This window comes from Nicotiana tabacum, chromosome 20 (assembly GCF_000715075.1).
Source record: "Nicotiana tabacum cultivar K326 chromosome 20, ASM71507v2, whole genome shotgun sequence".
Taxonomy (NCBI): Eukaryota; Viridiplantae; Streptophyta; class Magnoliopsida; order Solanales; family Solanaceae; genus Nicotiana; species Nicotiana tabacum.
The window spans coordinates 165,678,131-165,701,546 of record NC_134099.1 but is presented as its reverse complement, the minus strand read 5'-3'; the positions used below and the strand labels follow the sequence as shown (position 1 = coordinate 165,701,546).

Here is a 23,416-nt window from a genome sequence, read left to right as displayed (position 1 = left end):
AGCTACAAGCCGAGTCCATCAACCATATGTCTGATGATGTTGATGACTCTGTTGTAACTAATGAGAAGTCTGAATCATCACAATCAGCTACATTTGAATCCATAATGGCCTTTCCATTGTTATGTTTGGCCTTATTCTTCAACTTCGGACAGTCTTTCTTCCAGTACCCTTTTTCTCGACAAAAAGCACATTCATCTTTGCTGGGTCTGGATCTTGACTTGGATCTTCCCTTCTTTGTCCTCATTTGATTTTGAGGACGACCCCTCACAAATAGTGCTTCTCCTTCTCCGCCCTTCTGTTTTTCTCGCTTTCTTTGTTCATAGCTGTACAAAGCCGAACAAACTTCTCTGAGAGAAACTTCGTCATTTCCATGGAGTAGAGTGGTTTCAAGGTGCTCGTACTCATCAGGAAGTGACGCCAACAACATTAAGGCCAAGTCACCATCATCATAAGTTGTATCCATATTTTGCAAATCTGTGACCAACTTATTGAAACTGGTGATATGTTCATTCATCGTGGTACCAGGAACATAGGTGAAGTGAAACAATCTCTTCTTCATGTACAATTTATTTTGACTGTTTTTCTTCAAAAATTTATCCTCCAGTGCTTTCCATAATTTACTTGCAGAAGTTTCCTTTGTGTATGGATATTTCTGTTTTCTAGCAAGGTAGGATCGAATGGTACCGCAAGCAACACGGTTGATAATTCTCCAATCTTCTTCTCCAATAACATCTGGTTTCTTTTCTTCAATGGCCAGATCTAGCCCTTGTTGAAAAAGGACATCTAGAACCTCGCCTTGACACATCCCAAAATGTCCGGACCCGTCAAATATTTCTACCGCAAATTTCGCATTTGACACAATTCTTGTCATAAGCGAAGATGCCAATGATGACATATTGTTGACACTTGATGTAGATTCTTCTTGTTTATTGTCTCCCATCTTTGACACAAATATTATTTAATAGCTGACGACACAAATCAAGATTATTTCCTTTCTGGTGTGGAAGATCAGACTAAGCTGCAACCACAGAGCATACTCAGACAGAACCTTGACTCAGTTACCAAGATAAATCTTTTCTGGTGTGGAAGATCAGACTATGCTGCAACCACAGAGCATACTTAGACAGTACTTTGGCTCTTATACCAATTGTTGCGGAAGCCAAATGTATATAGTGTGAATAAGTCACAACTACTATACCAAAAATTATGACAGCCACCAAATAATAAATAAGACAATAAAGCAACAATAAAAGGAACACCAGAATTTACGAGGTTCAGCTAATTTTGCCTACTCCTCGGACACAACCAATATTTTATTTCACTCCAAAAATACAAGTGAAATAATACTAAAGAGAGAAGATACAAATGCCTTAAACAGATGAGAAGGCAAATGAGAGGTGTGTTTCAATCCTAAACATTAGGCCTTCTTTTATAGGGGAAAAATCCCCCCAAACTTAACTCCCAACCAATGTGGGACTTTGGCATTTTGCCAAACTTCAACAAATCTCCACCTTGGCAAAATTCCACATTTTCAATTCTCTCTCAATAACAAATTTTGGTTGTGTCTTCAGGGATTTTTCAAATAAGTACAAAAATCGGATAATAGTTACCTCGTTTTGTGAAGTTTTGGAAAAAAATACAGTTTTTGTAACATATATACAAATTCGGTCGAAACATTCAACTTATATATAATTTTCATATAACTTTTTGTTGTATAAATCCAGTCAAAACATTTAACTTTATACAATTCGCATATAACTTACATAAAACTTCCATACGTACAACTTATTTATATCTTCCTCTTCGAGTTTCAATATGAAATTCCAATCAAAAGCAACTCTAATTTTTACCAAATTCTCTCAAAATTGAGATATAGATCCCAAAGGATATTCTCAATCGTTTGCAATTGTCAAATTCAAACAAATAACAATTTCGCAAAATCTAAATTTAATTATATTAGGTTATGAGTTCAATTAATTGATTAATATTTGTGTCGTTTTTTAGATTCTGTATTCATTCCGGGGTGTGAATGATGTCTGATCTTATATTTTAAGTACCAAAAATCATCACTAATATATTTTTTTCGGCTTGAGTTTGCTTGGCGAGAGAGATATAGAGAGAAAATGAGAAATATTGGAGCGTAAAATGCGAAAAAATAGAGTCTCATTCATTACATTGTATACAATTCGTAGATATAGTTATATAGGTACTTAAATTGGAATCTCCATAATATTGGTAATTAAGTTTATTATTTTGCAGTAAAAATTCCTAAAATCAACAGTTCAACACCTAGCAAAAAAAGGACATCTTGGTAAACAAGGCAACCCGTGCTCACGCAGGATCCGAGAAAGGGCTGCATCTCAAGACGTGTGATGTAGACAATCTATCCAATACAAGCATTAGTGGCTGCTTTCACGGCTCGAACCCGTGACCTATTGATCACACGAAGACAACTTTACTGATTTAACACTTAGCAAATTCCTGATAAAAACAGTTTTAACATGGCCATCAAAATGTAAATGATTGAAGAAAAAAATAAGTGCTGCAATTTTTGGAATTGAAATTTCACTGACTTTTTTTGGTTGGATACGAAAGAAGTAAGTGAAGTATCATTTGCAATAGACTAAAGGAAAGGGCAATGCCTTTCAGGACACATTCCTAACACATTCCGTAGGGCTAGTGACCTTCACATTTCTCTTCTACTTCCTATGGACAAAAAAAATCTCAAAAACCTTCAAAACCCTTACCACCGAAAATCCCCGGAGGATGACCGGTAATCGGCCATCTTTTCTACTTCGATAACGATGGCGAAGTTATACTAAAATTATATAATAAGGCATTAATAATAGTGATTAGTTAGAGAATATCCTTTTTTCTTGGGTAAATATTTGGTTTTTTAGATTAAAAATAAAATATATAGGTAAGGTATAAAACGTGTGTTTGATTCTACACTAAATAAACTTGACCTCGTACAACTCTAAGAGAAGAGTTGAAATAAATGCATTATTTTATTATTAATCAATTAAGAAAAAATCATAGATGCATACTTTAAAATTACTATACTAACTAAAACAAGGTGCGAATAATTGATATTCCTTTTTTAACTATTTTTTTTCCACAGAGTTTGGTCTTGGATGCAGCAGACACAGTTGCTCTTCACATAAATTGGGGAATGGCATTATTGATAAACCATCAAAATGCCTTGATGAAAGCACAAGAAGAGATAGACACAAAAGTTGGTAAGGATAGATGGGCAGAAGAGAGTGATATTAAGGATTTAGTATACCTCCAAGCTATTGTTAAAGAGGTGAACGATTATATCTGATAACGCCAAACTATGTCTTATACAAAGACATATACGGACGTAGCAAATATAATCTAAGTAATTCTGCCCAGAGTCGAACCACAGAGAATTAACCTATCAATTACTTTTGACTGATTTACTAAATTCATATAATCAATTTTCCCCAAGCTTCGTAATCCACGAATGATGATATTTCTAACAACTAAAGTCTGAAAATAATTAACTGCTGAAAATTAACTATGCTTAATGTGTAAATAGTTAGAATAAGGTCTAAGGTAATGGTTTCCCCCGTCGGTGATTTCCTTGGTTGTACGTTTCTTATAGCGATGCCTTAGTTGTCTCTATCAATCAAGAATTCTCCAGCTATCATAAATCTCTCTCAAGCAATTATGATAATTTACTAGACGCACTCTCTCAAGCTACGCTAGCTAGATTCACATTACCGTTCTTTTAGATTGCACCCGAGGTATCGTTATCTCTAATCCAACCTCTAAACCCTCGGTTATGACTCTCGTCTATACTCCGGGAGTGATGTTGTTCAAACAACTACCTAAATATGCACTCTCTCTCAAGAAGATACATAATAAATAGGAACGGATAATTGAGGGCCCTTTCAACTAACCACAATCAAAACGTAGATGAACAAATAGAGATTAACAACCAATTCAAACTATATTAATATAACAACCAAGTCATCCCCAACGGGTTTCACCAAAACCTTAGATTAAAGTATTTAGCTACTCATGACAACGTAAGAATAAACTACGAAAATATTCATAATGGAAAATCGCAAGAAAAATAGAAGAGAATAAGAACTATGATGTTTTGGGTGATCTCTCACACTTGTTCTTCTTGCCAAAATAATCTCAAAATAAGCTCTCCCTTATCTTGGGCGAGTTTCCTACATCTTATAAGGGTTTTACAAAAGTTTTCCCGAATTGACACTTTGGCCCCTTAACTTTCTGGGCTGTGAACATGCCGTTGCGGCCGCGGCGCCGACCGCAGTACTGACCGCGGAGGACACTGACTCCAACCGCGACACGGACCGCGGTGGCAACCGCGGTGAGTATGCTGGGTCTTTTTGTCTTCGCGTTCCTTCTCTTTTTGCTCTTTTTTGTTTGGGTACTTCTTGAGTGGGTGTTTTCTTCACGTTATTGCCTCTAAACACTTCATGTTGTTTCCTCATATCTTATATTCCCTGCGAAACCAAATAGCATTAATTAAAGCATTTTATTGGCAACTTACATTATAAAACAACAACAAAACATGGGCAATTATGGTGTAAATAATAGCTATATAGCCTACGATTATATCCACCAGGACCTTTGTTAGTACCACATGAAAATGTAAAGGATTGTGTTGTTAGTGGATATCACATTCCTAAAGGGACTAGATTATTCGCAAACGTCATGAAACTGCAGCGCGATCCTAAACTCTGATCAAATCCTGATAAGTTCGATCCAGAGAGATTTATCGCTGGTGATATTGACTTCTGTGGTCACCACTATGAGTTTATTCCATTTGGTTCTGGAAGACGATCTTGTCCGGGGATGACTTATGCATTGCAAGTGGAACACCTAACAATGACACATTTGATCCAGGGTTTCAATTACAGAACTCCAAATGACGAGGCCTTGGATATGAAGGAAGGTGCAGGCATAACAATACGTAAGGTAAATCCAGTGGAATTGATAATAACGCCTCGCCTGGCACCTGAGCTTTACTAAAACCTAAGACCTTTCATCTTGGTTGATCATTGTTTAATACTCCTAGATGGGTATTCATTTACCTTTTTTCAATTAATTTCCAGTACGATCTTTTTTAATTTGGTATGTTTATAACAATAAGTAAAGAATGATTGTTCTAATATATAAAGATTTATTGAAGATAATTGACTGATTGTACCACAATTTCCTATGTAAGTGTTAATTATCTACTTGATCAACAACTTAATCTATGTTTGAAATTTGCCTAATATCATGATATTACTCCATCAAATTCAAGAAATAATCATTTCCTACTCTTTACTGGCCGTGAAGTGAGTTGTGAAGTAAAAGTGAAAAAAAAAAAAGAGAAGAGAATTTTTATATTGTCTCCCTTGCCGGAATATTGTTGTTTTAAATGTTATCTCCCTTGCCGGGATTTGATTGTTGAACTATTGATCCCTTGCCGGGATTTTATTGTGATTCTATTTGTTTACTTGCCCTTATTGTTTGTGATTGTTGTTTGGGTAAGGAAGTGTGTAAAATCACGAAGGGTGATGTCGTGCGTTGTTTTGATGAGAGAGTGTTAAAGCACGAAGGGTGATGCCATGTATGATTTCGTGAGGAAGAGTGTAAAAGTACGAAGGGTGATGTCGTGCCGCACGATGTACAATTCCGTGCCAATTATATTGATTTTATGGTGAGGACGAGAGTAAAAGCACGAAGGGTGATGCCGTGCAGTTTATATTGATTCTTATGGTGAGGACGAGAGTAAAAGAACAAAGGGTGATGTCGTGCACTTGCTTGGTTTCTGATTCTTGTTGATAATTGAGATGTGGTGTTCTTTGTATTTACTTGTTGTCTTTCCATTTCTAAATGATGTTCCCCTGCAGCATGTTTCCCCCTCCCATGCCTAGTTGTACATTCCTGCTTTTACTTTTCGTCGTATATGATTTAACTGTACATATTTAATTGGTTGTCTAGTCCTAGCCTCGTCACTACTTCGCCGAGGTTAGGCTAGGCACTTACCAGCACATGGGGTTTGTTATGCTGATACTACACTTTGCACTATGTGCAGATCCTGGAGCAGTAGCATTCGGACCTTAGTTTGGGTGGCTGCCTTCAATCCAGTAGGAGATTCCGAGGTAGTCCTGCAGGCGTCTGTAGGCCTTGGCGTCTTCTCTTATCCTTTTAGTCTATTTCTTTTACATATTTCAGAGACAGTGTTGTAATAAATCTTTCAGACTTTTATTTGTATTATTCCTAGACAGTCTGTAGAATTGTGACACCAGTCTTGGGTAGTTTTTGTATGGATTGATATTGGCATTTTTCTTAAATTATTACATTTCAGTCTTTCGCTTATTAGATTTCCGCTGCTTATCAATTGTTAGTTATTAATTGTAAAGGACTAAAATGGAAAAAAAGGTAAATAATTTAAATAGTTGGCTTACCTATTGGGAAAAAGCGACTCTCGAGTGTGGGAAATTCGGGTCGTGACAATGTTTGTGGTCCATACTATTGAATTCTTGCTAGAAAAAGGTGATGTAGCGAGTTGAGCAACTGGACAATTAGGGATGTGACATGAAAAGGGTTCATATATTTATTTTTTTAATTACTTCAGAGGAGGAGGGGAATACTACGTTACGTATGGGGTTTGAACCATCCACTTCAATTGTCGTAGATATGGAACTTATTATGTGAGTTATCCCTCAACTCCGATTCAATTATGTTTCCAACGACTTCAAACAATATTGAGTTCATTACTCAGAAGGATACTTTACTTACTACTATATTATTTGTAGTAGTAAGTTGATCACAATTTCTCGTGGGAACGATACTTTACTTATTACTATATTACTTGTCGATCGCGTACACTTGCGTGAGTGTTTTGGTCTCACAGGAGTTCAATAAACAAATGAGGATTTATGATGGTAATCAAGTGAAAAATGGAGTCAAATGACGAAAAGTTGAGCAGCAACATCTTAACAAGAGAAAACCCCACTAGCGTTGGTCATGCGCTGGTCATGCGCTCCCGTGCTAGTTCAGTGATTTGGACAGAAAGAAACTCGATATGCGCGGGATGTGCACTGGTCATGCGCTCCCGCGCTAGTCCAGTCCGGAAAATCAATTATTTGGGGAAAACTGGAAAATCTGAGAGGATCCACTCAACTTACATAAAGTAAAGCTCCATTATTGAGAGAGAGATCAGATTTTGAGGGGAAAAAAAGCCATAGAAGAAGGAGGAGCTTCATCTTGGAGCTAAGAAAGGAGAAGAAGAACAACATCTTGGAGCAAGGATTCAAAGAGTTCTTCTAAACTTTCTTCTATTTGCTTGTTAATATTATGTTTAAAACTTTTATTGTTGATTTTTGTATGATTATGAGTAGCTAAAAACTCTAGTATTCTTGGGTCATGGATGTTAGATAATTATGTTATTTGAAGCTTAGATTGATGATCTTGAATTTATCATTATGGGTTGTTTATTTGATTCTGCTTCTAATTATTTTACTGCGTAGCTAACAGTGAAATATTATTTATGAATCTTGAATTAAACTTGACAAAGGAAATTCTTGATTGCGTATAGAATCAAATAGAGCAAGATCCGGATCCTGGGCATCGGGTGAAAGATTCACAATTAATATAGAACTATACTTAATTGTCTTGCTTGGTTGAAAAATAGGAGTTGTAAATGCATTCTTGCTAATATTAATACCATAGACATAAAGTTCACTTTTTTATAGCTTATAACTCCTTGTTGCGACCAAAACACTCACGCAAGTGTACGCGATCGACAAGTAATATAGTAGTAAGTAAAGTATCGTTCCCACGAGGAATTGTGATCAACTTATCGACTGATGTAGACTCAAACAATTATCAATTCAAGCTAAATTATCACAAAATATATAAAGAACCAATTTACAACTTACTTAATAATTGCACAATAATTCAACACAAAATTACTACACCAATTTCACAATATGTTTATAATAATTTGGATAAATATATTCTCGGGTCATGGACTTGCTAGAAATTATGCTACTATTTTAGATTAAAATGAATTTATTGAATTATCTGGGTTATTGATTATAGAGTTAATAATATTCATAAGAATCTTTCGAGTTCTTATGCATCTATTCAAGTTAAACTAATACCTATATGTCTATGGTATTAATATTAACAAGAATGCATTTACAACTCCTATTTTTCAACCAAGCAAGACAATTAAGTATAGTTCTATCTTAATTGCGAATCTTTCACCCGATGCCTAGGATACGGATCTTGCTCTATTTGATTCTATATGTAATCAAGAATTTCCTTTGTCAAGTTTAATTCAAGATTCGTAAATAATATTTTACTGTTAGCTACACAGTAAAATAATTAGAAGCAGAATCAAATAAACAACCCATAATGATAAATTCAAGATCATCAATCTAAGCTTCAAATAACATAATTATCTAACATCCATGACCCAAAAATACTAGAGTTTTTAGCTACTCATAATCATACAAAAATTAACAATAAAAGTTTTAAATATAATATTAACAAGCAAATAGAAGAAAGTTTAGAAGAACTCTTTGAATCCTTGCTCTAAGATGTTGTTCTTCTTCTCCTTTCTTAGCTCCAAGATGAAACTCCTCCTTCTTCTATGGCTTTTTTTCCCCTCAAAATCTGATCTCTCTCTCAATAATGGAGCTTTACTTTATGTAAGTTGAGTGGATCCTCTCAGATTTTCCATTTTGCCCCCAAATAATTGATTTCCCGGACTGGACTAGCGCGGGAGCGCATGACCAGCGCACATCCCGCGCATATCGAGTTTCTTTCTGTCCAAATCACTGAACTAGCGCGGGAGCGCATGACCAGCGCATGACTAGCGCATGACCAGCGCTAGTTGGGTTTTCTCTTGTTAAGATGTTGCTGCTCAACTTTTCGTCATTTGACTCCATTTTTCACTTGATTACCATCATAAATCCTCATTTGTTTATTGAACTCCTGTGAGACATTAAAGTCATGATTAGAGCCAATTTTTGCATTATTTGAACATTTACAATAGTAAACCATCCTTAAGTTGAGCTAAAACATAGGCTATATTAAACAATTTAGCCTATTATCACTCAACTATCTAAAATTACTTAGTAAAGTTATGTTTCAATTATTTATAATATAAAAGTCACTTAACTATGTCTATAATACTTAGAAGGCCACTCAATTATATTTTTCAAACTTTCTGGTGGCTAAATACTATTTTATCTTCTCAATTATCCAACAAAAAAAATCCTTTTTACTTTTTCTAATATTACAATATGTTTTTGTAACAACCCGAAATATTTTGATACATTTATTAGTTGCGGGATTGAAGAATTTTTATTTTTACTTTATATATTGGTTACCTTATAATGACCACTTTCCTATCAGCTTTGCTACCTTTCCTGGGAAACTTCAAGAGCCTTACTGGTGCTATCAGCACAATTCCGCTCACGTTCATGCTCCCAGACCACATGTACCTTGTTGCGAAGAAAAACAAGTTATCAAGCTTACAGAAGAGTTGGCATTGGCTAAATATTCTGGTCTTTGGTTGCATGTCAGTTGTTGCATTTGTAGCTGCATTGAAGCTTACCATACTACAGACTCAAACTTACCATGTCTTTGCTGATTTATAGTTTTTCTTTCTGTTTGGGTGAATTGGAAGGTGTTCCAAGGTCTAAATTTCTTTGTTAGCGACAAGAGGGGTTGGTCTGATGGTAAGCAACCTCCACTTCCAACCAAGAGGTTGTGAGTTCGAGTCTCCCCAAGAGCAAGGTGGGAAGTTCTTGGTGGGAAGGATGTCGGGGGTCTATTTGGAAACAGCCTCTCTACCTCAGGGTAGGGGTAAGGTCTGCGTACACACTACCCTCCTCAGACTCCACTAAATGGGATTATACTGGGTTGTTATTGTTGTTGTTGTTGTTGTTAACTTCCATTTGGCATTAATAGAAAATGCAATTTTGGTTGCATTGACGATGATCTGTCAAGCTAGCTCAAAATTCGAAGATAATAGCGATCAGGTTTTGCGAATTGATGCTGCTCAAGCAATTATATCAAAAAAAAAAAAAAAAGTAGGCCTAAGCTAGGAGAAAAGAATTTATTATAATAAATAAGATAACGTATTAAATAAGTGTCTAGTGTGCTTTGTGCAAGAGTGAAGAAGATGTAGCCTTTGATTGCTCTTCATCTACTGAAAAATCACAAGAAAAAAAAAAACAAGTTAAAATTGAAAGAAAAGTGAGATTTTGGATAACTTCTGTATTATTCAAACAGTGACAGATGTTTTCAATGTGTCTAACGTAACCTTGAAAAAAAATTATTCACTTACACCAAATTAATTATATTATTTTACAATAGTTAGGTGATTAATTGATGTAAATATATACATTAATTAACAATAATTAAATAATAAAAGTGTATGTAGAAGACACATGTCATGTTATTATTAGTTTGTTATAAACATTAAGTTTGATAAACTCTATCCGTTCAAACTTGGAGCAACGGAAAATTGTCTTACGGGTTCGAGCTGTGGAATCAGCCACTGATGCTTACATCAGAGGTAGGCTGCCCATATCATACCCCTTTGGGACGCGGCCCTCCTCCGGACCATGCGTGAATGCGGGATGCTTCGTGCACCGGACTATCCTTATCAGTTCAAACATAAGGTTATATATAATAGACTGCCATTATACAAAAAAATATACTAAATAAACTGGCACTATACAAAATAGATTGTTACTACAAAAAATATACTCCATCTGTTCCAATTTATGTGAACATATTTCCTTTTTAGTCCGTGTCAAAAAGAATGACCATTTTCCTTATTTGAAAACAATTTATCTTACACAGTGATTTATAGCCACACAAATTATATGTGCCTCATTTTACACCACAAGATTAAAAGTTTTGTCTCTTTTCTTAAACCGTGTCCGATCAAATGGATTCACATAAGTTGAAACGGAGGGAATACAAAATAAATATTTGGGGATATTATTGATAATATATTTGGGCCGAAGGCACATTTCGTGTCAATAAAAAAAAATACGGTCTGTTAAAATTTTGATGGGATGTCATTTTCTCTTAGAAATTTGTGGTGGAGATTTAGATCATTTAAGTGGGGGCACCCAGCCATAAAAAACATTTATAGCATGGGCAAGCCATAAAAATCATTTAAAGCATGAGTCCCGCCCCAGGGTCCCTACCCTGCACTCTGCACATTTAATTACTTAGGGGCTATATACTCAAACAAAAAAGTCTTGTAAAATTTAAGGGATTTTTTCAAATAAGTACAAAAATTGGATTATATTTACCTGGTTTTGCAAGGCTTGTGGGGTTTAAAAAAAGACAGCTTTATAAAATATATACAAATTCGATTGAAACATTCAACTTATATATAATTTTCACATAATTTTTGTTGCATAAACCCAGTCAAAATATATAACTTACATACACTTGCATATAAAAATTGTTGCATAAAATTTGGTTAAAACATACGACTTAGGAAAAATGCATAAGTACCCCTTGACTTATACCCGGATTCCGAACTACATACTTTTTCTTTGCGAGAATTCTATCCCCCCCCCCCCCAAACTTATTTTAAATGGAATTAGTTGCACCCTTAATGCTGACATGGCAGTGTGTGTGTATTTCACTTTCCCAAAGGATAGTGAGAAGCAAGAAAAAATGATTTTCAGATTATTTTTTATTCTTTTTTACCATTTCTTCTTACTTTTTTTTCCTTTCCCTTTTTCTTTGTCTTTTTTCTTTTACTTTTTTTTCGTTTCTTGTCTAATTCCGGCGGATATTCATTCACCGGCGACTTTGTCTAACCGTTTTTCTTCCTTTTTTTTTTTACACACAAATTAAACTCTCAAAAAAATCTATTCATAAGCAAGGCAAAATACGAGTGTATTTGGGGGGGGAAAATTCATCATCGGAAAACCTTCCCACGCTGGAAAATAAATGATGTATTGAAATTTTAACTGGAAAAGTTTTCTCAGCTTATATTCGTTTTTATTTCTTTTGTTCTTCCTCTCACACATAAATTACACTTTCAAGAAAAATTTATCTATATATAAAAACAAAACACACTTAGATCGGGATAAAAATCTGTCGCCGGAAAAAACAAATTCGCCAGAAAAAATGGTGTTTGTGAAATTCCGACGACTACCATTTTATGTCGCTAGTGACCAAAACAAAAAGAAAAAGAATGAAATAACCAAAAAAAAGAGAATAATAAGAAATAATAAAAAAGGATAAGAAAAAGAAGAAAGAATAAAAAAGTACAAAAAATACATGTGGGGCGCGTGTAGCTCACCACTTGCCAAGAGTTTGGTTGTCAGCGTTAAGGGTGCAGATAATTACATTTAAAATAAGTTTAGGGGTAATAGGATTCCCGCAAAGAAAAAGTGTGTAGTTGAAAATCCGGGTATAGGTCAGGAAGGTACTTATGCATTTTTCCTACAACTTATATAAAAACTTGTATATATGCAACTTATTTATGTCTTCCTCTTCGAGTTTCAAAATGAAATTCCAATCAAATGTAACTCTAACTTTTATCAAACTCTCTCAAAATTGATATATAGATTCCAAAGGATATTCTCAATCATTTGCAACATTACAAAATTTAAATTTAATTATATTGGGATATGAGTTCAATTAACTGATTAATATTTGTGTCCTTTTTACATTGTGTATTCATTCTGAGGTGTGAATGATATCTGATCTTATGATTTTGAGTACCAAAATTCATCACTAATATATATTTTCGGTTTGGGTTCACTTGACGAGAAAGTGATATAGAGAGAAAATTAGAAATATTAGCGTCTAAAATACAAAAAAAAAAAAAAAAAAAAAAAATCCTTAAGTACCTCCCTGACCTATACCCGAATTCTCAATTACACACTTTTTTTTTGTGGGAATCTTATTACCCCCTAAACTTATTTTAAATGTAATTATTTGCACCCTTAACGCTAACATGATAGAGTGTGTGTATTTCACTCTCTCAAAGGAGAGTGAGAAGCAAGAAAAAATGATCTTCAAATTATTTTTTATTCCTTTTTACCATTTTTTCTTACTTTATTTTTTCCTTTTCCCTATCCTTTGTCTTTTTTCTTTTACTTTTTTTTCGTTTCTTCTCTAGTTCCGACGGATATTCATTCACCGGCGACTTTGTCTAACCGTTTTTCTTCCATTTTTTCTTTTCACACACAAATTGAACTCTCAAAAAGATCTATTCGTAAGCAAAGCAAAATACACTCAGATTTGGGGGAAAAAATTCATCATCGGAAAACTTTCCCACACCGGAAAAAAATGATGTATTGAAATTTAACTGGAAAAAGTTTTCTCAGTTATATTCGTTTTTATTTCTTTTGCTCTTTCTCCCGCACATAAATTACACATTCAAGAAAAATTTATATATATCTAAACAAAACACACTTAGATCGGGATAAAAATCTGTTGCCGGGAAAAAAAATTCGCTGGAAAAAATGGTGTTTGTGAAATTCCGACGACCACAATTTTATGCTGCCGGTGACCAAAACAAAAAGAAAGAGAATGAAATAACCAAAAAAAATGAGAATAATAAGAAATAAGAAAAAGAAGAAAGAATAAAAAAGTACTAAAAATACATGTGGGGGAGCGTGTAGCTCACCACTTGCTAAAAGTTTGGTTGTCAGCGTTAAGGGTGCAAATAATTATATTTAAAATAAGTTTAGGGGGGTAATAGAATTCCCGTAAAGAAAAAATGTGTAATTGGAAATCCAGGTATAGGTGAGGGGGTACTTATGCATTTTCCCCAAAAAAATAAAATAAAGCCTCATTCATACATTGTATACAATTGGTAAATATAGTTATACAGGTAGTTAAATTGGAATCTCCATAATAGTGGTAATTAAGTTTATAATTTTACGGTAAAAATTCCTAAAATCAACACCTAGCAAAAAAAACAAGGGCATTCCGGTGATTAAGGTATGTCGCGTTCACGCAAGGTTCGAGAAAAGGCCACACCTCAAAAAGTGTGATATAGACAATCCATCTAATGCAAGTATTACTTACTATCTCTACCGCTCGAACTCATAATTTTATGTCACGGGAACGTTTCTGTTTTAAGGTTTAACACTTGGCAACTTCCGTAAAAATTGCACGGGGCGCCCTATTTGGTCGCTCCTATTTAACCTATACCCATATTTTTATAATTATTTAACCTATACCGTAATTTTTACAACTTCAGACGCCTCCTTCTTCCTACTACATGGACGCTTATTTCATCCCCTTTCTTGATAGTAGTCTTCCAAGTTGGTGGGAGGCAAAACTCATGCATCATCCAATCTGTTTTTGTGCCTTTCCCAGCACTTCCTCGATAATATACTAAACATTTTTTAGGCCAATGATGCAATTGTGATTTTGTGATTTGGTAGTAGAATAAACAGGCTTGTCAATCCCAGTTGCTTTCCAGAATCCAGATCTTGTTACTCTATTTGGTCTTACACTGTTCTTGTATTTAATCTCTAAGAATGCTGAAGTTTAGCAAATATAAATAAAAATTTCAGCTCCTGGATTGCTGAAGTTTAGCAAATACAAAACAAATTTTAGCCCTGAAGTTCATCATAAACATAACAAATCATCAGCTAAAACATGTTGAAGTTCAGCAAACATAGAACAAAACTTCAGCTAAAACATGCTGAAGTTTAGCAAATAGAGAACAAAACTTCAGCTACTAGAATGCTTAAGTTTGACAATTACAAACAAAAACTTCATCCAATACTTGGTTAACTTCAGGCCCGTCTACTAGAATGCTGAAGTTTGCGTGATTGTCTTTGCTACTTCAGGACTGAAGTTGTTTGTAATTGCTAAACTTAAGCATTCTACTAGCTGAAGTTATGCGAAAAAATTCAGCTAAAACATGCTGAAGTTCAGCAAATAGAGAACAAAACTTCAGCTAGTAGAATGCTTAAGTTCAGCAATTACGAACATCTTCAGGCCCGTCCACTAGACTGCTGAAGTTTGCATGATTGTCTTTGTTACTTCAGGCCCGTATGCCTGAAGTTTACGCGAAAAGTGGGTACGCTAGCAATTTTTTTTACAAAACGGATGTAAGTTAAAACGTGATCTAAAAGGAGGGTGTAGATGCAAATCCCTGGCAAATTCCTGATAAAAACAAATTGGGATTTTTACCTATCTATACCATATATCAAACCTTATTACCAAAACTATTCATAATTTGTTATTTACCCGTGTAGTCCACACTTTTACTACAAATTATATACCAATTCAAAAATAGGTAGATTTTGCCATAAAAACGCGCTAAAATGAAGGCACCAGATCTGCGTGTGATTCTGTCAAAATTAAATTCGAATTTTGAAACGAAAGGAGATCTCATTGCTGCGTAATTCTCTCCTTCCTCAACGGAAAGAGATCTCTCTTCTCTCACTCAACTACAATTCTCAAAAAACGCAAGCTACTGAAGCTCCAGTAATCAAACGGAAAGGAGATTTCTGTTCTTCATCTTCATCTGTTCTTCCATATATTTTCCACCATTGATAGCCATTAAAAAGGTTGAAAGCTTTGAATTCAAATTTGGATTTTCAAAAATCATTATTTGTTTGGATTGGGTATTGTTGTAAGTAATTCAGAATATGTTTAGGATTTTATATCTCAAGTTTGAGGGGTTTTGGTGAGGATTAGACTTGGTTTTGACTGAATTTTAGATTGAAACTCGAAGAAGAAGAAGAAGACGTATTTCCAGAAATTGTAGATAAATTGTAGTTAAATTGTAGAATTGTAGATATATTGTAGATAAATTGTAGATGAATTGTATATTGGGAAGACTAAAACTTCTACAAATCTTCTACAATTATGTCGAAAATGCCAATTATGCTACAATTGAAATAAGAATTTGGATATTAAAATTCAATGTATCTATTTTGTAGATATCTTGTAGATAAATTGTAGATTATTTGTATTCTGATTGTAGATGCATTATTTTCTGTTTTCACAAATCCAAAACGACTAAAGCTTCTACAAAATCTTCTGCAAAAAAAAATCTACAATTTATCTACAATTTTTCTAATTTGACTACAATTTGACTATAAAATATCTACAAATTCTGGAAATATGTCTTCTTCTTCTTCTTCGAGTTTCAATCGACTGTGTTAACCAGTAACCTTCAACCACTGCCAAAAAAAAAAGAGGTCAAAGATGGAAGTGAATTCAAATCGTGGGGGATACAACTGAAGGTAATTAAGTGGAGAAGAAAGTGATGGTAATTGTGGGTGAGAAGAGGTTGTACGAGAATGGGGGAAAAACTGAAGGTAAATCGTAGGGGGTGTGGGGGGGTGGGAGGAGAGAGAGGCGGGTAAACGAAATAAAGTGAAAATACGGTCCTAAAATCACGCCTACAATAAATGAAGGAATAATTATATCCTTAATTTGAATTATGGTATATAAATAGTAATTTGGTATGCTTAAATGTAATTAACGTAATCCTTAAACAATGAAGATAATAAGGTTTGGTATATGGTATAGGTATGTAAAAATCCCAAACAAATTTAACATGGCCCATCAAAATGTAAATGATTCAAGAATAGAGTGACTTTAAACAAATATGTGTTGAACAGAGATTGTGGTGCCGCACCAAAGGAAAGAGCAATACACATCTGTGGTACGAGGATAATCACTAATTTCTAGTACGAGGATAACCACTAGTTTCTAGTACTAGGATAACCTCTAGTTTCTAGTACGAGGATAAGGTGAGGTAGTCGAATATTTTCCATTATTTCTAGTTGAATATTGAATATAAAATAAAATAAAATAAAATAAAATAAAAGGAAGTTGTACTCCGTAAAGCTTCTGAAATAGAGGGAGTATAATATTCATTTCAAGAGATCACTATAAAAAGGAAGTTCGTGATAGTTTGATTCTCAAGTTCTTATCTAAAAATCCATAATGGTTTTTCCCATAGAAGCCATTGTAGGACTAGTAACCTTCACATTTCTCTTATACTTCCTATGGACAAAAAAATCTCAAAAACCTCCAAAACCCTTACCACCGAAAATCCCCGGAGGATGGCCGGTAATCGGCCATCTTTTCTACTTCGATAACGAAGGCGACGACCGTCCATTAGCTCGGAGACTTAGCTGATAAATACGGCCCCGTTTTCACTTTTCGGCTAGGTCTTCCCCTTGTGCTAGTTGTAAGCAGTTATGAAGCTATAAAAGATTGCTTCTCTACAAATGACGCCATTTTCTCCAATCGTCCAGCTTTTCTTTACGGCGAATACCTTGGCTACAATAATACAATGCTTTTTCTAGCAAATTACGGACCTTATTGGCGAAAAAATCGTAAATTAATAATTCAGGAAGTTCTCTCTGCTAGTCGTCTCGAAAAATTCAAACACGTGAGATTTGCCAGAATTCAAACGAGCATTAAGAATTTATACTCTCAAATTAATGGAAATTCGAGTATGATAAATCTAACTGATTGGTTAGAAGAATTGCATTTTGGCCTGATCGTGAAAATGATCGCGGGGAAAAATTATGAATCCGGCAAAGGAGATGAACAAGTGGAGAGATTTAAGAATGCGTTTAAGGATTTTATGATTTTATCAATGGAATTTGTATTATGGGATGCATTTCCAATTCCATTATTTAAATGGGTGGATTTTCAAGGTCATATTAAGGCTATGAAAAGGACATTTAAGGATATAGATTCTGTTTTTCAGAACTGGTTAGAGGAACATATTAATAGAAGAGAAAAAATGGAGGTTGGTGCAGAAGGGAATGAACAAGATTTCATTGATGTGGTGCTTTCAAAAATGAGTAAAGAATATCTTGATGAAGGTTACTCTCGTGATACTGTCATTAAAGCAACAGTTTTTTTAAGTTCATCTGTCATTATTCATCTATTCAGTTTAAATTGTTGTTAATGGACAGGTTAATAATAATTTGAAGCAACGGTAAAGTTGTCTCTGTAGGTTACAGTTTCGAGCAGTGAAAGTAGGCATTAATGCTTGCATTATGATAGGTTACCCTTTTTGTTAGACTATCTAAATACTACTAAGGATGATTATATATAGTAAAAACATAGAATGATAAACGAAAAAAGATGAGATTTTTTTGGGGCCTGATTAATTTGGATTTTTCGCGCTTTGGGAGATAAAATGGTCTCTACTAAGTAGAACTTCACTCCAGAAATTTAGTTTGAGAGATTTGATTAAGGATAGAAGAATATTTATTACTATATAATTTTTGATAGTAAGAGATGAGATATAACCTCTTATAATTGACTGAACCACATTGATATATAGAATAAAACTTCTTTACTCCCATTGAGCATAACAAAAAAGAAAGTAAAGGGACTTAATTCTTCTTTTTGTAGGGAAAAAAGATGAGTTATAAAACGTGCATTAGTTTTACACTAAATAAACTTAACCTCGTACAACTCTAAGATAAGAGTTGAAATAAATGATTTACTTTTATTGTTAAACAATTTCAGAAAAAAACAAATTCATTAGTATAATGAGATGTGCATACTTGACAATTATTATACTAACCTAGAACAAGGTTGGGCAGATAATGACGCTAACCTACTTTTGTATTGAGTTATCATTTGTATTTAACTGTATTCTATTTTGTCCACAGAGTTTGGTCTTGGATGCTGCGGACACAGTTGCTCTTCACATAAATTGGGGTATGGCTTTACTGATCAACAATCAAAATGCCTTGGAAAAAGCACAAGAAGAGATAGACACAAAAGTTGGCAAGGATAGATGGGTAGAAGAGAGTGATATTAAGGATTTGGTGTACCTCCAAGCTATTGTCAAAGAAGTGTTACGATTGTATCCACCAGGACCTTTGTTAGTACCACATGAAAATGTGGAGGATTGTGTTGTTAGTGGATATCACATTCCTAAAGGGACTAGACTATTTGCGAATGTCATGAAACTGTAACGCGATCCTAAACTCTGGCCAAATCCTGATAATTTCGATCCAGAGAGATTCATCGCTGCAGATATTGACTTCCGTGGTCAGCACTATGAGTATATCCCGTTTGGTTCTGGAAGACGATCTTGTCCGGGGATGACTTATGCATTGCAAGCGGAACATCTAACAATGGCACATTTGATCCAAGGTTTCAATTACAGGACTCCAACTAACGAGCCCTTGGATATGAAGGAAGGTGCAGGCATAACTATACGTAAGGTAAATCCTGTGGAAGTGCTAATTAAGCCTCGCCTGGCACCCGAGCTTTATTAAAACCTAAGATCATCTTGCTTGATCATTGTTTAATACTCCTAGATGGGTATTCATCTACCTTTTTTTTTCAATTAATTGTCAGCACGAGTTTTCGTAATTTGGTAAGTTTGTAAGAGTAAGAGAAGAAGGATTGTGCTATAATATATAAAGGTTTGCAGAAAATAATTGACTAGTTGTACCACAATCTCAAATGTAGGTGTTAATTATCTACTTGATCCATAGCTTATTCTGTGTTTGAAATTTGCCTAATATCATGATATTACTCCATCAAATTTAATTTGCCAAAGTTGAGATCAAAATGCCGGTCACTTTACCAATAAGAATGAAATGTGATGGAAATTGTGTACGTTGGGATAAGGGAACATAACTATCAAGGAGTCGAAAAGCTATGTGAAGTAAAAGAAGAAATTTGCCACTGATTGCTACTAAGAACTTAACAAAACCTTTCAGAAAAGAACCACTTGTTTAAGTCGGGGTTGAGAATTGGAGGGATGTGCCCGACCTATCTGCCTTATAGGTCGGGCTTTCTAACTTTATGAGGAGCTCCCTCCTATTTCAATTCCATGTCTGCTGCCCGACCCGTGGATGTTCATATTTATAGGTTATTGAAAGAGCACGCGCTTTGTGCTTCAAAAAATAATACTGATACTTTAATAAATCTGGACAATTATTAGTATGATTATAACCTATAAGTATAAGTCATGTTGAAAGACGTATGATGTATGTCTTATGTATAATTCAGAACCAATACTTATTGATTTTAATGTGATTTATTCTTATGTCGCTCGGGTCTTTAAAAATGTCAGTGTATTTTGATCATATATCAAAATATGAATTATTTTTGGAGAATTGGACACACACTCAAAAATACTTTTAAAGATTCGAGTAGATTTATACAAATTAATTTTAGAGTAATGTATATCATTGATGTCAAAAGACACTACATGGGTTTTCCAATTTTAGTTGTATCATAGCACTATTTTTTTTTTTTTGTGTTAGATGAAAACCTAACATGAATGCGGACTCTCGATTATTTTTATAAGATTACGTTTTTATGTATACGCATTAAATATTTTATTTCTTATATCTCAAAGAAATCTACATAAAGTACTTCTTGAATTCTTATAATTAACCGCACGAAGTGCGGGTTAATTCACTAATTAGTGTTATTAATTCTATCTAATTTATTGGCTTCAGTAACGTGTTTCTGTAAACTTAATTTTATACTTTAATTTTGGGTTGGAATAAGAGCTCTTTTCTTGTTGGGAATAAACTCCCTACCAAAATAATGTTCACGGTAATAAAAGTGGAATAATAATGTAGCACCGAGATACGGTAATTAACAAGAATAAAAGAGTAACAATGACACCAAGATTTTTACGTGAAAAACCCTTCTGAATAAGGGAAAAACCACGACCCTGAGAAGAGCAACTGATATCACTATAGTAAGGAATTTACACTTTGTAGGCCCGAGTAAAATACTACAAAGACCACTACAATACTCAAAAGAAATAACCCTCTTTTGATATTTCACCTCACTACAATATCGCTCACACTTTCTATTTTCTTCACAGACTATTTTCTTATATCATGTCTGCGAAACCTCACTCTTTCTTTCTAGCTCTCAGATATATTTTCCTCTGAGATTGATAATGTTAAAAATGAGAGCCGAAGCTCTCATTTTATAGGCAGAATACAGCCTACCTCATTTGATATTACAGGTTCTGCATACTGCTTAATTTGATAAAGAAATCGAACGTGGGCTGCTTAGCAGACATATTTGACAAAAGTTAACAAAGGAAGAGAATTCTTCCATAATTCAAGGGTTGGACCCCACAAATCTCCCCCTCCAGTCCCATTTACCCGAAGGAGGTAACATCAGAGGTACTAGTTTGAGTGTATGCCGACAAGTTCTTTGCAAAGCTCGAACTTGTCTCTTGGTACTACCTTGGTTAGCATATCCGCAAGATTTTCGCTTGTGTAAATCTTTTTGACCTGTAAAGATTCGTTCGCCACCTGCTCACGAATCCAATGATATCTCACATCTATGTGTCTGGTCCTTGCATGGTACATAGAGTTCTTGCTAAGGTCTATTGCACTTTGACTGTCACAATAGACGACATACTCCTTCTAATGCAATCCAAGCTCTTGAAGGAACCGTTTGAGCCATATCATCTCCTTGACAGCTTCAGTAGCGGCAATATACTCCGCTTCAGTTATAGAGAGTGCAACACACTTCTGCAACCTCGACTGCCATGATATAGCTCCCCCTGAAAATGTAAACAAATATCCAGTAGTGGATTTTCTATTATCAATGTCACCTGCCATATCAGCATCTGTATAGCCCTTCAAGATTAGATCAGATCCTCCAAAGCACAAACAATCTCCCGTGGTACCTCTCAGGTACCTGAGTATCCACTTGACTTCTTCCCAATGGTCCTTTCCAGGATTTTCAAGAAACGTGCTGACAACACCAACTGTGTGAGCAATATCAGGTCTAGTGCATACCATTTCATACATTAAGCTTCTGACTGCTGAAGAATAAGGAACTTTAGCCATGTTCCCTTTCTCCTCCACTGTTGTAGGACACATCTTCTTACTCAACTTTAGATGACCAGCAAGAGGTGTGCTGACTGGCTTAGCATTCTTCATGTTGAAGCGTTCTAGTACACGTTCAATGTACTTCTCTTGAGATAGCCACAACTTTCTACTTGTTCTCTCTCGAACTATCTTCATCCCTAGAATTTGTTGTGCTGGGCCCAAGTCCTTCATATCAAATGACTTGGACAGATCTCCTTTCAACTTTGCTATCAACCCCTTGTCTTTTCCTACAATTAACATGTCATCCACATACAACAACAATATAATAAAGTTATTCTCAGAAAATCTTTTGAAGTATACACATGGATCAGAATAGGTCTTTAGGTATGTTTAACTTTTCATGAATGAGTCAAACTTCATATACCACTTCCTTGGTGTCTGCTTTAATCCATAAAGACTCTTATTCAATTTGCACACCATGTGTTTCTTTCCAGCTACTTCAAATCCTTCTGGTTGCTCCATATAAATCTCCTCTTCCAAATCTCCATGAAGAAATACAGTTTTCACATCCAACTGCTCCACTTCAAGATCTAGGCTAGCTGCTAAGCTCAAAATTGTTCGAATAGAAGTCATTTTGACAACAGATGAGAAAATTTCGTCAAAATCAATACCTTTCTTTTGTTTGAAGCCTTTAACCACCAATCGAGCTTTGTATCTGACCAGCTTGCCATTTCCATCTTTCTTGAGTTTAAAGACCCATTTGTATTTGAGTGGTCTTTTACCCTTTGGAAGTTCAACCAGCTTGTATGTGCCATTTTTTTGTAGAGATTCCATCTCTTCTTGCATAGCTTTCATCCACTGGTTCTTTTCTGGATGGGACAGCACCTCCTTAAGACTTTCTGGCTCCCCCTCATCACTGATGAGGACATACTCTGTGGAAGGGTACCTGCATGACTCTACCCTTGGCCTCTCTGATCTCCTCAGAGGTTGAGGTTGTTTTTCTCCCTGAGTGGGGTGCTCTACTTCCTCGATACCTTCATCAAGTTGCTCCCCCTGCACAATAACCTCACCAGGTTGCTCCCCCTGCTCGGCAACCTCTTTGGTTGTACTTTCTGTATTTGTGGGATTGTTAGAAGTGGAAGGAATAGTAACAAGGTTAGGAATTATACCATTCTTCGCCTTTTCTGACATATCAGCAGCAGTTCCAACTTCACTTTCTCGGAAGACTACATCTCTGCTTCTGATGACCTTCTTCTTTACAGGATCCCATAGTCTGTACCCGAACTCTTCATCTCCATATCCGATAAATATGCAGGGAACAGATTTATCATCCAGCTTTGTTCTCTGCTCTTTTGGTACATGTGCAAAAGCTCTGCAACCGAACACCTTCAGATGCGAGTAGGACACCTCCTTATTGGTCCAAACTCTCTCTGGGATGTCAAACGCCAACGGAACTGATGGGCTCCTATTGATCAGGTAACAGGCTATCTGAACTGCTTCACCCCAGAATGACTTAGGCAGTTTAGGCATTTTGAGCATGCTTCTCACCTTCTCCACAATGGTGCGGTTCATCCTCTCGGCTACGCCAATGT

The 23,416-nt window shown here is 35.2% G+C and overlaps 1 pseudogene; it reads left to right on the top strand.

Moving 5' to 3' along the window:
• Nucleotides 1-16,868: 16,868 nt before the first annotated feature.
• Nucleotides 16,869-19,416, top strand: LOC107795758 (nicotine N-demethylase CYP82E3-like; annotated as a pseudogene).
• The last annotated feature ends 4,000 nt before the right edge of the window (nucleotides 19,417-23,416 follow it).